This window comes from Drosophila willistoni, assembly GCF_018902025.1.
Source record: "Drosophila willistoni isolate 14030-0811.24 chromosome XL unlocalized genomic scaffold, UCI_dwil_1.1 Seg142, whole genome shotgun sequence".
Classification (NCBI taxonomy): Eukaryota; Metazoa; Arthropoda; class Insecta; order Diptera; family Drosophilidae; genus Drosophila; species Drosophila willistoni.
Window position 1 is genome coordinate 7,270,941 of NW_025814053.1, and position 18,062 is coordinate 7,289,002.

The window sequence follows — 18,062 nt, forward strand, 5'->3', positions numbered from 1 at the left end:
TTCCCCTCGTTAGATGGATAGTTCGTGTCGTAAGCTCGGCTTGAACTGTTGTCTGATGCAGCTGAAAAGCAACTGAAAATTCATTGCGTTAGGCGTCTTGTAAGAGGCGGCGCTTGACTTCTTCTGTCGCCGACAATCGACGCAGCGACGACGCGACGCTGCACACTTGTTGCTCGTTGTTGTTGTTGTTGCTGCAGGTAGAAGGCTTTTGGCAAGTGCAGAGACAAGACTTCCCCCTTCCAACCTGGTCAATGGTGTTCAATATATATGTATGTATATGCTCTTGTGCATCTTGTATTAGGGCCATCCATCAATGGCAAATCTAGAGACTACTTTGATCAGCTTCTAAAACGGTAATTACAACTAATACAGGTTATGCAACTGTTGCTCCAACTTCCACTACGACTTTGACTTCAACTTGGACTCTACAACTCGATTGGTGTGTGTGTGTGTGTGAGTGTGGACCAATTTTGTTGTTTTAGAAATATTCCGAGATCCAACACAAACTTGGTCAATTCATTGCCACAAAACGTTGCACAATGTGCATACAAACTTGCTTTATTCCATAAAAATATGTGTATATTTGCATGCCACAGATCTCTGAGCCATGCCAAGCCAAGCCAAACCAAACCAAACCAAACCGAAGACGTAGAACTTGGAAAAAAAACACAAAACAGAAATCGTCGATGTAGAAGTAAGCCAAATGGTCAGCAAATTGGAGCATCTCATTGGAGGAATCGAGTTAAAGTTGCAGTTGCAGTTACAGGCGGCACAGCATCGGCATCAGCATTCCAACTGGGTTTCTGTTTTATTCTCTTTTTTTTTTTTTTTGTTTTTGCTTTGGGTGGTCAGCCAACGCATAATTTGTGTGACACAAGTGGGCCAAATGGCAAAAAACCATAGAAAAAGAATAGACATTTATGTATGTAAATATGTTTGTTGGACAAATCTCAAAAAAAAAAAATAAAAAAAAACGCATTGCAAAAATAATGACCCAAGAGGAAATGGGGATTGCCGCTAAGCAAATGTTGAATAAATTTTTATAAATTACAGCTTATGCCAAGTCTGAGTTCGTCTTGTATCTTCTAGAAATCTACCACTTGGGATGGAGACCGCCAAAAACATTTTAGCTACTAATAATTGGATGTCGTTTTGAATAAGAGTATTCACTTATGCTAAAATGACATAGTGCGAATCAACCTATCGGGAGTCGAGTATTGTTTCCTATTCTTTATAAACGAGAGCCTAAACCTTGATTAGCTTTATATAATTTCAAATAATTATAAATAAGTGAAGCTAATTTTTGATGCTAGTGTGTCTGAGCTTAAGCTACTCCTACGCCTGGAGTTATTGATGGCCAAAATTGGGAATGGCAACCATTAAATTCCAATTTAATTTGAATATACATTGATATTAAATATATATTTATATGCTTAAGTAGTTCACTTGAACCATAGGTGGATCTAGAACTGCGGAATAGGATAGCTTTGCCCCTTAAAGTATGCAATGTGGTGGAAAAGCATTCAATAAGTTTATAACTTGTCTTAAGTCTAACTTTTCTAAGTTCTAACAAATAATGTTGGCTTCGAAGATTATTTCTTATTGTTCTCTTATTGTTGTTGTACATTTTACAAATTCTTTTATACATATTTGAAAATTATATTAATTGCATACTTAAGGGGGCAAATTTCCCCATTTCAAAGCCGTAGACTCACCACTGCTTGAATCTTTTTAAATGAAAGTGGCTTATATTTATCGATTTGTATAGTCAAATAGAATGAGTGTATACACTGCACTGATGGATCAAGACTAACGGATATGGTTTTAGAAAAACAAAAGATTAGATTAATTAATCAGTTTTAACTTTTCAATAGAGCTTCCATTTTCGATTGCTTTGCTCTGGTAAGAACTTTTGCTGATTAGCTTTATTTAGTATCTAACATCAGCATCAGTAGCCGAGAGTTATAATCATCATCATCATCATTATCTTTATCATTATCATTATCATCGTCTGTATTAACGATTTGGGTTTTTGCTAGTTAAAGTAAACGACTTTTGTTTTAAGTTTTTTTCTTTTTGTTTTTGTTGTTGGTGATGTTGTGTCTGTTGTTGTTTCTGTGGTGCCTTACACATTTCTCGACAATGGTCTGGGCTCTTGGCAATTGTCTGTCACATTTTTGCGTTTTGTACTTTTAACCCAGTTTCATCTTTTACCAACAATGACACAAAATGTTGTATGTTGCAACTTGCAACAACTTGTTGATTGTGTTGCCTCATTTCCAATTTGATCAAGCTAACCAAGATGATGACCAATATGAAGACGATGATGATTACGATGATTATGTGGAAGATGATCGATCGACATTTTTTGTTGGTTCGCTTACAGTTAGCTGAAAGCAAAAGAAAACAAAAACAAAAATTAAGCTTGCGGCTAAACATTTAATTAGAAAAATCGCTCAGGCTGATGTTCAAATGGGAAGCCAACGCTAGAGCTGGAACTGGAGTTACAGATGGAGTTGATGTTGGAGTTGGGCTTGCCCATGGTCATGCTTTGTTGGCCACATCAGGCAGACAATAGTGGAAGAAGCCTGCCCATGCCCACAGCATGCACCGTTGACTGTCGATAGACACGTGCTCCGATCGACGCCCACCTGACCAGTGACCAGTTGCCAGTTCCCAGTTGCCAGCTCCACCTGACCGCCGTCTGGTCTCTGCAACAACAAGGAAATCAACTAAAGCACACGCAACATCACCCAAAAAAAAAAAAGAAGTACCCATCTCTTGCCAGAGGGAAGGCTGGAGCAGAAGAAGCTGAAGCAGAAGAAGAAGAAGGCAGCAAGTCAGCCAAGCTTAACCAATTGCTGCATTTGTTGTTCTTGTTGAAATGCCCCACGATGCTCAATTAACAGAGTTAACTCCCCCCACCACATTCACCCCACTCCACTCTATACTACAAGTACGGCAAAACTATTTTCCATTTTCGCTTCATTTTCTATTTAGTGCTTTATTATTTTTAATTTTCAAGCCTCAAGATTAATGTTCTGAGTCGCTGCCTGTTAGGCTTCCCTTTTTCCAATTTTTACCAGTTTCTCCAACACACACACACACACACACACTTAAAGTTCCTCGGAAATACCTTTGAGAAGAGGTGGAAAGGGGGAAGTGCCCCAATTGTGAGCCAACGTTTTTTTTTTCTTTATACAAAAGTTAATTGTTGCCTATTCTCTTAATTGTTTAAGGAATCATTCAATTTTCAATCTTTAAACAATCAAATAATTATAATGGGCATGAACTACTTATTAAACAAACAACTAGTTGATGCTGAGATTTGAAATTGAGAAAATTGAAATATGCTAAATCTGTAATTTAGTATAAAACTGAAAGAACTAGCTTAAGACCATAAGATTCGATTGTAAATATTGAATTGCATCCTATATCTATATACATTTTGGATATTTAGTTCCTTTTCGCTTCCCAGTTTGAAAAGAGACCGCAAAACAAGTGACTTGCAGTTCATTAACCACTGTGGTAACTCATGTTTTTGGTGAATTGCCCAACTCCAACTTTGGGCTCTCTGGCTCCGACTCTGGCTTCCCCCCAGTTGGCAAGTAGTTAAGGCCTGGTTAAGCCTAAGTGTAGTTATTATTATACAATGGTCGCCCACAGAAAGTGAACTGCACTTAACAACGCACCGAGGTAGATGGACCCTAGCTCACAATCTGCCGCCTTCTCTGCACCGAACGTCTCTACCCTTCCTTAACTTAACCACCTAAACGTAAGACTAGGAGGTAACCAGGGATAGGTTTGGGCTTTTGGTTTTTGTGGTTAGTTTGCAAAAAAAATTAAGAGAAAAAAAATTCAAAAACAAAATAGCAGCAGCGAAAAACTGAAGTTGAGATAAAGTGAAATGTGTGCGCTTACATGAAACGAAAGTAAAAATCTTGTCTTTGTTTTTTTTTTTGTGTTTTTTTTTTTTTTTTCATTTGCCAACATGAACAACATGAATTGTTGGGTTTCCAATACAACCAACCAACCAACCATCTATCCATTCATCTATCTAAGCAACCATCCATTCATACATTCATCCTCCTTCTCCATGGCAAAACTGACAGGTCTGGAGAGCTCTTTTGTTGTTGTTTGACACACACACACACACACACATACATACACAAACACTCACTGAAATTCACATAGATATTTGCAATAATTTCATTTTTGGACACTAATGACAATGATGATGAATGCAACAATACCACCAAGTGGATGTCCAGAGTTGAAGAGAATTCAGGCCTTACATAAGACGGCAGCAACCACAGCAGCAGTAGCAGTAACACCACCACCACCACCACCACCAACAACAACAACAACAATAAACATTACAAACACAAAAACAAAGGCCATTGGGGAGACAGGGCAGCCTCAAGTGGATCTGACTTAGATGACTGGGTAACTACTTGGATTGTGTCAACTCGCATAAAACAGAAACAACAAAAAAAGAAACAGAAAATGTAGCAATATGACATAAAAAAGGGCATACCAGCTTGCGATAGAAGAATATTGAGAAAAACCCCAAGCAAAGCAACAAGTTTGAGACTTATTCTAGCAATATATGGTCTAAAAAGTGGGCTATACATCATATTTTCATAGACTTATTTAAGTCCGAGCATAAGTAACCTAAATTAACTGAAATTGAGATAAGAGAATTTAGATGGAATATCGTTTAGTTCAAAGAGAATGGTTCTAGGCAATGTTCAGAGAAAGAGTTTGTGAAGAGTTAACAATGTGCTGATTAATTTAGCTTTAACTATATCCTTAAATAAAATCGTAATAAAGAAGAACGATTTCTGTGTTAACTGAGAGGTGGCCAAGACCACCAGGACCACAAATCCTATAGAGAACTTGGTATTGCGAATATAAAGCTCCACAAACTGGTTTGGAGAATTCTCCAGGAGAGAGGACAAAACAAAATACCAATCTTCCACATTAAGACAACATTGTCTCAAATTTTCATTTAAGACTTTCAAATCATTTCTCACCCAATCTTCTTTCTAGATGAGAATGTAGCTTATTGAAAAATTTTAAGTGTTTATCAGATAAATAAACAATTTTCAAACATTTTTTTATATTTGCTGCCACAGTATTTTCATTTACATATATCAAAAAGTAAAAGGAAAATTGAACCAATATGTAAGAAAAGTGATCACAAGTTTCCTTTGAATCAATATATGTAGATAACAACTTTATTAATGAAAATATTTGTTTAATAAATAATAAATTGCCATTTCATATACATATGTAGATAAATATGATTGACCTCGTATTATATTGCAATTAGAATTAAAAAGTTTGTTGCCTAAGTCTTTTATTTTCTTTTTCTTTTTTGTTTGCATGTTCGATGTGAAAAGGAAAAGAAATGAAACCAAGAAATTTGCATTCAACCGATCCATAAAGAATACGACAAAAATGTAACTAATATTAACCACTTAACTATGCGCGGCACGCAATAACACGCCCTTCCATTTAACCAGTATACACCTCCCCCCCCGTACTTTTTTCTACTGTACTAACCCCTCGCACTGTTGTCTCGTGATCGGGCTATCTATCTATTTGTCTCTCGCTCGCTCACTTCTTCTTTTACCTCGTTTTGCCAATTTGACAATTTTATTGATGGCTCTTAATGGTACGTGCCCATGGCCCCTCGCACGTTTGCGGGTCACAACCAGAAAGAAGACAAAAAAAAACAACAAAATAATAATAACAGAAACGAGAGAGAGAGAGAGAGAATAAAAACAGAACAACAACAATATAGTAGGTAAGATAAACAATGCGGTAGTTGAAATTTTCTACTTTCATATTGATAATGATAATTTAATGAAAAAGATCCGCAATTGAAGATTACAATTCTTAATGGCAATTGCCTTTAGGCCGCATTGCATATGCTCTTTAAAAATACAACTTCTGATAATTATTTATATGTTTATACGGTTAGATTTAGTATGAATACTAAACTTAGACAAAAGTACAAGTACTAGATACAAAGCCTTTGACTCTCTGACAATTTAATCATTATAGTTTTACAATTTTGTCATAAATATAAGTAAATAATCAGAATAAGATTCAGATTGATTTTTAAATTTAATAGGTAATTAATCTGATTTAGATTAGATAAATCACATTCAATTATAATAGAAGATAGATTTAAACAAAAAACGAATACAATTAAAATTAATGATAAGATTCGTTCTACAAGAATAAAAATATATTCAGTGAAAGATTGAAGTTATGATCATTCAAACATATAAATTCTCGATATCTTTTCTTTACAGATTACAAGTAATATATACCTACTTTTGAGTATATTCAGAGAGAACCAATGACGAAAGTAACTAAATCTACAACAATTCGTTATATATCTACAAAAATTCGTTACTTTCTTCTTCTGATAGTCAAAGAAACTCGTTGAAAAAAAAAGTGTATGAGACAATTTCGTTTTTGTGATTATTTAGAAACTTTTTCAAACTTGAACTTTTATGGATATGGCTGAATAAATGGCTAAAGTATTCATGACTACTCATATGGTTTGTTTTACTTCTTTTCGTTGAACTTCACTTTCGTTGCCTAGAATTTTGGTTGGTTCAGTTGACTGAATGAATGCCTCGTTAGGCCCATGAATTATTGGACTAGCAACACCTAACAAACTGTGGCTAAGACTAACTGTTAACGGCTTTTTGCTTAGTTGGGCCAGGCCAATTAACGCATTCCAAGCAGAGTCCAAAAAAAAAAATAACAACAACTACAACAACGAAAGAAAGAAAAAAAAGAAAATGAAATTATGCAAATAAATTTTTTGGTTGTCTTGTGGCTTCCTATTTATGCTTATGCCTATGGGCAGGGAGGTCGTGTGGGAGGGGCACAAACATACAGGGTATATAGTGGCATAAAGTTTCTAAAATCAGAATTGGAATTGCTATTGGAATTTCGATATTTGAACTACGTAGGTATGTAAAACGTAAACGAGGTCGGGAGAAAGTCACTGGCAAAAGAATTGGAATTGCAAAAAAAAAAAAAACAAAAATAAATAAATATAAAACACTTGTCGCTATTTTCTGTTGCTGTTGTTGTAGTTGTTGATGTTTTCATTGCTAAATTGACTGAAATTATGATTGGGCTTTTGCACTATAGCGACTGTCGTCAGCAACAACAGCAACAACATCGTGTGACGAGACGTGTGACGATTGGCCTGAAAGTGCATCGAGCGAATTGCAGTCAGATTTGGTTTTCGGATTTAAATTAAGATTTGTGTTTTTTTTTTTTTTGTAGAGTGCCGGAATATGCAGCTTCCGCATCAGGCTCTCTAAGCCAGGCGACATTGTGAAAGTCGTCGCTGGCAACAAACAAAAATAGATAAATAAACAGATGGATGTCTTTGAAACACACAAGGTCAAGCGGGCAGGCTGTCACCTGCAGCAGCAGCTGCGCACACCTGACTACTTCAAGTGCCACAAATATTGCGCATACGCCTTGTTTAACAGGCTGCAACGAACATCGAAAGAAAGAGGAACAATGCCATCAGTCGAAACACATTGAAAGAAATCCAATTGAATTGAAGTCAACAATTTATAGTTCAAGAACTTTTTTTTCATTATAATATTCATATATTAATAATTAGTCGAAAACACTTTGGAAACTATTTTATACCATATAATATATAATATATACCATATTCGAACTCTGTATCAATGAATTCTCATTAGCTTTAAAGACATGGAAGCAATGGCAAATATGGAAGAGAGAAATGTGATAAATTTTCTCCCTAAAAGTGCTAATAAGCTTATATAACTTTATGGCATTTCGATTAATAAACTAAATAAACGCAAAGAAATCAGAAACCATAGAGATAAATACGTTCTTGAGTAGATATTTTTATTGAGGACTTCGAAGTATAGGCGACTTTTACTGTTTCAAGTTAGTTTAAGTCCAAATGAAGTTAGTTAACAAAATCTTTCTGCTCTTACATCGTTATGTAGTTTGAGCTTAAGTAACTGGAAACTTGCCTTAATAAGTGTGTTCAATTTGGTCAAAACATTTCTGACAAGCTTCTAGTGAAATTTCAAAGAGATTGAATGCAAATCTCAGTAATGTAAAATCTAAATGCAGTTATTAGCCTTAAGTATAACCTAAGCCAAAACGTAAAGGAAACAATCAAATGGCAATGCAAAAGATACTTTTGCTATATGTGAAAATGTGAAACGAAAATGAAAACTGAAAAAAGATTGTGCAACAAGATACAACAACAAAAATGTCTTTTCTATGAATGTCTCTTAGTTTGTGTGTGTGTGTGTGTGTGTGTGTGTGTGTGTGTGAGTGTGTGCGAAATGCAGTATATATAATTTACAGCCTTGGCCAAACTGTTGTCGTCTCAGTTGCTGTTGTTGTTACTGCTGATGATCCGCTCATTAAAAAAAAAAAACGTTGAAAAACAGAAGAAAAACCTCGTGACAAATGCGTGAGAATCGCCTCACTGTCAGTTAACAGATATGGACAAAGGGGGCTGAGGAGGCGGAGTCTGAAGGGGAAGTTAGGGCAAGTTGGGGTATGAAATAAAAATACACACCAAAGTTTTATTTTTTGTTTTATGCCAGTTGATGCCTTGTAAATTATGGCAGAGTAATAATTTTAATTTCCCTTCAACCATCTTCTCCTCTCCTCTTTCTGGCCTCAATGCAATGCTTTTTGGTAGATAACTTTCACTTGAGAGTATTTATTTTTTCTGTGTTTTATTTTTATTTTGGTGTTAGAACTAAAGTTTTAAATAAATTAGACTTGACAAGTCATTAAGCATTTGCATGATGAGCCAAATTTGGAGGGGGAAATGAAAAACGAGAGTTCGCCAAGAGTCTCAGAGTCTATAGAGTAGAGGGAAGGGGAGAGAAATGAAGGTGGTGAAAAAGGGTGAGGAAGACATAGAAATTTACTGTGGCCTGAAATTGGTATCATTAATGCTACTGATTTTGATCATTCACTTAAGTTTAATGGCAAGAAAATGTGATCTGCTTTGCTATGCTCATCAATCCTACATGCTTCTCCTTCTGGCCCCTCCATACCCCCCCTCCCTCCACCACAGTCCCACCTGTTATATGTATTACTCTCTTTCCCAAAACATTTCACCGATTTGTGTGCCAAATGTGCAGGCCATGAAAGTTTCATTCTCTGTCCTACAGTCAGTCCTATAAATGTGTATCGTTTATTGTATCTCTGTGTGTGTGTATGTGTGTGTGTGTGTGTCTATATATATATATCACTTGCATCTCAAAACTGTCTAGAGAATTGTGCTCTGAAGCGTTTTGGCCGCATTTTAATTGTTTCATTTGCCATTTACCCATTAAACAAACTCAATTCACTCAGGCATTTCAGCATTTCGACGTTTACCGGGTATCTGTCTTTGGTTATCTTTACATTTTCTATGACAAGTGTCACTTGCGTTTGCTAAATTACTTAATAAAAGTGAAATTATCCGACAAGATGAAGTGACTGAATGACAAGATACAAAACATAATTGACAAATTCGAAGAAACGATACCCTGGGAGAAAGAACAAACTCACTTAACTATAAGATAATTCTTGCTAAACATTCTTTAGTTATCGATCAATAATTGAGAGGGAATGGAGTTAGTAAAGTTGATCGACTAAGTAAGTGATATTAAAGGATATTTATAATGACAGAGAATGAGTAAATAGAGGCATAGATTTACTATGCGAGTTAGGGGTATACCCCATTTAAGGTTTACAATTTTGCAGGGTATTTGAAAACAGAAACATTTCTGTATGGAAACAAGTTTTCTTGTCATAAGTTGTCAAAGTTATTGTTGAAATTTTTTTGTGAATGCAAAAAAAAAAACAAAAAAAAACGAAAGTGGAATTAAGTTAGTACCGATAATCAAATAGAAAATATATGATAATGCATTTCATTTAATTATTCTTCAAGTACTTGAATGATTTACAAGCATATTGATAGAGATGGTGGGGAAGGGTGAGCGAGGGCGGTAGCTATGAGTTTGAGGAGGTGAGAAAATTGATAATGGAAATGCCAAGGCATAGGGAGACAGATGGACAGACGAAAGATTGTTAAAGGCTTCTTTTTTGTTGTTGTTTTTTTTCTTTGGGAGAACTTTCACTTAACCAAAAATGTGAACTTGCCAAGTCAACGACGAAAACGACAACGACGCGACATGGAAATGAAAATTTATTAGCAAATTATGATTTCTGTGCACACAAGACAAGACAAGACTGACCAAAAGTTAGCCCATGGCTTGACTTGGCTGGCCACTTGTCGGCCAACAACAGCAACAACAACAACAGCAATTTGCAGGCAAATGAACTCTTGGCCAAATTCAGGGCAAGCAAGCAGGCAGGCAGGCAAAAAGGAACGTGACTTTGGCAGTACACAGAATCGACATCGAAATCGACGACAACAGACACGGATGAAAGAAAGTTTTCATTGAAAAGGCAAACAACCAGCAGCAACCAACTTTTGACTCATGCCCGGGCCAATATGGATGTATGTAACTGTGTGTGTGTGTGTGTGTGAGAGATCTGAAAATGAAAACGAAAACCCAACAGCAACAACAACAACTGTGCAAATACAATTTTCTCAATTTCTCGACAGGTTTCTGTGTCTTTTTTATATGTAAATACCTATATAGTTTTTTTTTTTTTTTTGAGGGGAAGTAAAAATATTTGCTTAACAATTTCTACTGTAACAAATAAATAAACATGGATATTTCTTTTTTCCCCTTTTTTTTTGACAATAAGCCCCATTAATTGTTATAATATGGTTATATGGTAGGTGTTTTTTTTTATGTTGTTGTGGGGGGAGTGAAGGAGGCGTGGCTAGATATTACTTCAACTAAAAGTAAACTCAACTGAACTGAACACAGAGCAATGTCTTTGTTTTGTTTATGGGCAGGCAGTCAGTCAGTCATTCAGTCACTCAGTCAGTCATCGATGTTGCAATACCTCAAATAGTCACCCACGAAAATAAAGCAAACAAAAAAACACACACAAAGTAAGAAAAAAAAACAAAAACTGAACTGAAAAGAGTCATAAAGAGCACCGACGACCACCACCACCGACATCATCATCATCAGGAGAAGATGACTCAAAAAGAAAGTGAAAACAAAAGAAAGAAGCGAAAGTGAAACAACATTCGATGATTCAATCGAGCATCGACCATAAGACCACGACCACGCCTGCCCCGATAAAACTAACTATGTAAAAAATGCGAAAGTTTTATGTTATCAATTCAGAAAAACCAAAAAAAAAAAAAATATAAGGAAAAAACAAAAAAAAAAAAAAAAGCAAGCCAAAAGTATTTGTGATCTAAATTGGGTCAACGACTGTGAGATACCCAGTACCAGGTAATCAAATGGCATCAACTCAAAAGGTCATTATCTAAGATAATCGAAACATCAAAAGCTTGCAGAGATGATCACAGAGAAACAAAACAGGACTAACCGAAGGGTTTCTGAACATAACATACACCTTCTAAGGACATTTTAGGGACATATTTAACTTTTGGCCCACCTATGTCCCTTTTTTCCTAAGCCCATTTGCTGGTGCCTCTCGATGAATCATATTTATGTTTGACCATTTGATATACTCTATTTACTTGTTTTGTATAGGGTATATATGAAATATTTCACCTGCATAAAATCAACATACTAAAATTGAATGCTACGAATTGAATTGAGCTTGCATAATGCCAAAGCCCGCCGACGATGAGTAGAAGAGATAAAGATCGTTTGACTAATTAAAACATATTGTAATCGTTCGTCCTGCATAAACAAAAGGGCATTGTCATGGGCAAAGATCAGACTTGATCAATTGATCAATGGACTTTGATTTTGGTCTTGCAACTGCAACTGCAATTGAAAAATTGTTATTGCAACCGGAGTTGGACTTTGGAGTTAAGCCTGAAGCTTCCAGCTTGGAGCTTGGTCGTTTTGTTTACCGTTCGTTTCAGTTTCAATTGGTATGGCAAAACGGATTGGCATTGGCGAATTGGCATGCCGGGCACGACATCGATGGATTGGCCGATTGGTCGGTTGGTGGGGGGTTTGAGTATGGGTTTGGGTTGGCGTTTTTTTTTTTTTTCGGGAAGGCATTGAAAACCATCATCATGAAAAGTTGCGCATAAATAGCTGGCCGGCAACATATCAACATGTCGCCGTTGTCGCCACCATCGTTGGCCATCGTACGGCATTGGTGGCGGGATTTGTTTGGATCTGTCGATAGATTTGAAAACCGTCTACTTAAATTCAATTCCCAACTGAAAAGTTGCCGTTCCGCCGCCATGAGCCATAAGCCATAAGCCATGAGCGAAGCCATCAAGTGCTCATGTGCCCGTTAAGAAGCGAGAAAATGGCTCAAGCTGAACCAATAAAATAGTCAGTGGCCAAAAGCACAAACACATGCACATACTCACACACACATACACATTTTTGGCGGTCGGTATGTGCCATTGATGGATTTAGCATTTAACCCACAAAAGAGAAAAATTTGAAAAACTACCAAAGGCAAAAAATCCAAAACTGTTATGAAATTAAAACGATTTTCTTATACTCTACTTTAAAAGCACTTTTTCGCTTTGTCCCTTTGTCTTTTTTGCCTCTATAATAATGAAGAATTCTATTATCAGTCTTTTACAGAATGTCTATATTATGTTTATAAATACCTCTTATTAACAAGTGTCTTTGCCATAGATAGGAAGAGGTATCCGGATTGGAATAAGATAGGAGCGGATGGATTGGAATCTTGCAATGTACGAGCTATCTATTAAGTAACTTTTGCCTGGTGTTTGTGGAAATTTCAACCAATTTAGTCCTATTAAAAAATATCCACTTAAATATCAAAAGAAAAGTTTTAAATTTCATATGTTAAATAAAATCTAAAAAAGATAGTTCATACAATATTCACTATGAAATATATTTAGAGCAGTTGTTGGATAGAAGAAATATATATTTGAAAACTCGAACTTCAACTTTGACTTGGATTTCCATTTCATTTCGACTTCGACACGAAGACCAATTGAAATTTGTGTGTTAACGGCAATTCGGCAGTTGGCAGTTGGCAGTTGGCTTATTACCTGCTCAATAACTGGAAACGGCCTCGACAGACGTCGTTTAACTGTAACGATTCAGAAGAAAGCGTTCCACCGACAGCAACCGAAAACTTTATAGAAACTTAAAAACCAAACAAAATGAATCTCTTTGAGGTCACACAATTGAAATGAGTTTAATCCAAAGTCAATTAAGTTTTCTATTTGTTTGTTTCATGTGTGACGGGGGTGTCTGTGTATATGTGAGGGTACGTGGGGGTGTGCATGTGTGTGTGGGTGGTAATGCAAATGTATTTGGCTATGTTGTGCCAAATCGATGGATACACTGTCAATATCAGGCACAAAGACAGAGAAAGAGAGTGAAACAGAGACTCCAACAACGGTTTCTGACATGGATATGGACATGGAGATGGAGATGGAGACACATTGCCACATTGATGGAGGAGTGTCGCCTGGGGCCCGGCTAACAGAAATTCCTCAGCGTAAGTAATCAGAAGAAGAAACGAAAAAAATATACAAAAAGCAAAAAGAGCTTACATAATCCACATAAATTGTGAATTATTTATGGGAATTAAGGTGCGTGTTGCATGATCAAATGGATTATCAAGAAAGGCAGAAGAGAACAACAAGTGAATTGAATACAATGTACATACACATGATCAATATATATATATATATATATATATATATATATGGAATTGTAATTGATATTCGTTCAATCCCCCCCATCTGGGGCACTGATTAATAACTAACTCAGTCCAATGACTAAGCTCAACTCTTTGAGTTGCTTCGTTTTGTAAAATTGATTTGCCATAACCAAAACAATTTTGCTATGAATATTGTATATTTCGTATGATATTTTAAAAATGAGTCATCAATCGATGTAAGATGAAGTAAATTGTTTTGACGACTTGAATATACCCTGCACCTAAGCGTATATTAACTTTTAAATGCCTAAGCATGGATTAGGGCAATTTCATAATAAGGGTAGTCATGACATTTTGCTTGGTTTCGAGTGACATCGAAGAAATTGCATTTTAAAAATGTTTGAAATTTGTATGGAGCCAAAAAAGATTACCTAGCGTATACCAAAATTCTAGGAAACTTTCACCAAAAAAACATGGTAGCTTAGATGAATTCCTTTGGATGAAGAGTATTGGGCTCTGGTTTTCTTTGGGTTTATTTAAGGTATTGTAAGAAAAGTGATACTTATTATAATTCGGTTTTTAACAGAACATTTCATTGAGGTACCCAAAAAATATCAGTAGTTGGGGCCTAGAAGTCATCTCAGACAACATTTTTCTTGGTAAAAGTTTCTTAGAATTCTTCTAGGGATCCGCTTTTGGCAAAGAAAAAAAAGTAATCCGGCCTAATACACATACATACTTATATTGTAGTTATATTCAGAAACTTTGTTTTACATGTATTTACATGTTCTAAAAGTGTTTAAAAAGGTTTGATTCAATGTTTCATATTACCAAACTCTACTTTAATGACTACTACTTGATCATGAATAGCACAAATGTCGTGAAAAATTTTGACACATTATTATAAAGACACATTATCTTTTATAATTCTTGTAAATTTAACCATTGACAAACATTTGTTAAATAAAAATGTTTATAAAGTTTGTTTTTGAGCAGGGAAAACAATTCAAGAAATTTTTGTAGTAAGACAACAAATTTGAGCAAAGTGAATTGAATCTGAATGTCTAAATACTGTTTTCTAGAAAAAGTCTAAACTTTATATACATATATAGATGGTATGATATATACATATACACATAGATGGAGATACATGCATATATGACAGTCATAGCTGGTTGTTTACATTAAGTAATTACATGATAATAATTTAAAGGATGTTAATAATATGGCTTAAGCTAAGATATTTAATCATTTCTGTTAGATTTTGTGGGGTTTGGTAAGATCGAATTAGGTTACTTTTCTTACGTACCACTAAACATTATCAAGTCATCTTGTGACTACATTTTGTCGATGTCTCCTCAACTAAATACTCTTTTTAGCATTCATTTTAAATGTTCTCATTTGGTTAATGTAGTAGCGTGGGTTTTCGAAACATTCTGAATATATATATATAGTTAAGATAAAAAAAACACTGATTTGACATCTCGTCGACTCTTCTGCAAGTTCAAGGACAAGGGGGGCAACAAAAACGGACATCTCGTGGCTGACATTTCTTTTACATTCGCCTGTTCCTTGATCGCAATAGTTAGGCCAATAATTACTAATAAAATGTTTAATGAAAATCATTTTATTCTTGAATTAAAAAAGAAAACTCATTTTTTTCATTGTTTCCTGTTTAAAAACAAGTATCGCAATAATAAAAAAAAGTAAATAATCTCAATGTTTTAAGATTTTGCTCCGGTTGTATATTTCATTCATTATGCAAGTTTATTTATCCAGACTACATTTTTGTTTAAATGTGCCCGCCCTGGCCTCGGTTAAGGCCTTAGGACTTCCGGCTCACTTTTTACTCAGACCTTAGCACTTCCAGCTCACGTTATTCGCCAATCAGCATATGCATAGAGGTCGCCACTAGAGCTCCACTGGGCAAAGCAAAAACGACAGATGGCGGCAGCAAGCAAGAGGTCGCCACACAGTCATCTGCATTCGGGTCCAGCAGACGAAGCCACAGTCTCGGCAATGGTAGAGTCCTTTTTAGGCAAAGGATGCTACGAAATTTGCGCAGTTTGCGTGCGGTTTTCGGAGTAAAAGGTCGCAGCAGCTACAAGTAGAGCAGCAGCAGCAGCCGGAGGACGACAAAAAACACACAAAAAGGAGCCTCAATACAAAAAAATACAGATGTAAGGACTCTCTTACGTTTCCCGCAAACCCAACCACCCACTACTTAACTGATTATCTATCGAAGTGAGCAAACAAAAGTGTTGAATAATAACCAGAACAAAGAACGTTGTTAAAAATTATTTAAATTGCATTCTTTATAAATATTTCTTTGTGGAATTTCATATTTATTTGAGTGTCGGCTTTTAAAGTGTGTTTGTGTGTATGTGTGTGTGTGTGTTTTTCTTAACGGTTTTTATTTCAAGTCGAGTGTTTTTTTACATTTTGTTTTGCTCGGTCTTTTGCTTTCAAGTTTAGTTCGTTGCTCGCTGTTGTTGTTATTTTTAAAATGTGCCGGGCGTGTCGTTCTTTTATTTCTGTGTGTGTCTGTGTGCCCCTAGTGTATGTGTGTGTGTGAATAACTTTATAACTATTGCCTGTGGTATGAATTTAATATAGGGTTTTTTTTAAGAAATTTTTTCTTGTGCACAGAATTTAAGAAGATCAAAACGCGAAATATTTAAGGAAAATTAAAAACAAAAACATTTAAAAACACTTTAAGTCGAAATAAAGTTCAAAATTGGCTTTGCAAGGACCCTTGGATTACCTTGTAAAGACACATTATCAAACAACAAAACGGACAACAAAAAAGATAAGCTCTAGCGAGGTAAATACATAGAGAAGAGAAAAGAAAACTCATAAAAAAAAAATCTAGACCATTCCCAGACCATTCTTTGCATATCCTTTATCATCATCCACAACAACAACAACAACAGCAACAACTCATCATTATTTTGCGCCTTTTTTTGCTCCTTTCTTTCGTTGTATCTTTCTGGTTTTTAGGTTTTTCCCGTTTTTTTTTCTGTTTTTTTGTTTTCTATTGCCTTTGATGTTCAGGATACTGAAAATTATTTTGTGTGTGCTACCAGAAAAACAACGACAAGAAAAAAAATAAAGAAGGAAAATAGAAGAAAATAAGACTACAAAGCGAATAGTTGAGGGCGGCACTGTATATGGATGGGATGGCATGGGCGGGGTGAAATGGGGTCTTTGGGGTCTCCGATAACGACCATGATAAGCAACTTGTTATGTATGGGTATGAGATGGCAATGATGACAATAAGGATGATACTGACGATGACGATGATGATGATGAAACCTTTTGCCTGCGGTTTTCTTCTGTTCTTTCCTCCTTCGAGTGTATATACTCGTATTATTTTTGTGTCTAACGGAAAAGGACCCCAAATACCCACCACCAGGCAAGAACATTCTAACCATAACAGGTCAAAATCGAATCATTTTGTAGGCTTTATATTTAATTTGCATGGCATTTCTTTTGAGCGGTTTCTGTGGAAAGGATAAGAGAAAAGGTTCTTGAGTTGTTAAATAAAAAGATGAAAGTAAATTTTCCTTTGGCTAGGACCGTTTTATTCAATTTTGCAATTGAGCCATACACAAAAGAAGAGTACAAAAATTGGATAGTCTATTAAATATAGTTTTACAGTTATTATTTTTGGTTTTTTTCTTGTCTCTACTTCGTTTATTGTTAGTACTTCATTTTGATTTAATCAGAAATTACATATTTAATATGCAGCATATTTCATTATTCTTAAATTTCATTTCAAGCGAGTGGAAGGCCATAAGAAGGAGGACGAAGGACGCCAGCTTTAAGTGCAGCAAAAGTTCCTTAATTTTCATTTCTTTTTTGTTTTACTTTTTGTTTGTCTTTGTATTCGTTGGCAACAAAGACAACGACGCCTACCCCAAAGGCAAGTTAAATTGAGGCAACCAAGCCGTGTTGCTGCAGCCGCATAAAATGGCCGCAACAGCAGCAACAGAAGCAACAGCAGCAACAGCAACAGCGGCAACAGTGCAGCATATTGACGAACTGAGCAAATGAATGAGACTGAAAATGAAGCACAAGATGATGATGATACAAATGCAGATAATAATGATGATGATGATGATGATGAAGATGATGATGATGCAGAGCTGCATAACCATGCCAAGTGCCAACAGCAACAATCCATGCAAAAGGTTTAACTAAGTGCCAAAGGCAACAACGAACGACAAACGCAAAAGAGAAGCGGCGAACTAAACAAAATCAAAACTAAATTTATACAAGGACAAAAAGAGAAAAGA

At 35.7% G+C, this 18,062-nt stretch overlaps 1 long non-coding RNA gene across 1 annotated transcript; it reads left to right on the forward strand.

Annotated features, from left to right (window-relative positions):
• The first annotated feature begins 15,920 nt into the window (after positions 1-15,920).
• Positions 15,921-18,062, forward strand: LOC111518888. Its single transcript, XR_002724133.2, has 3 exons — positions 15,921-15,944; positions 16,394-16,588; positions 17,547-18,062. It is a non-coding gene; the product is annotated as an uncharacterized LOC111518888 (long non-coding RNA).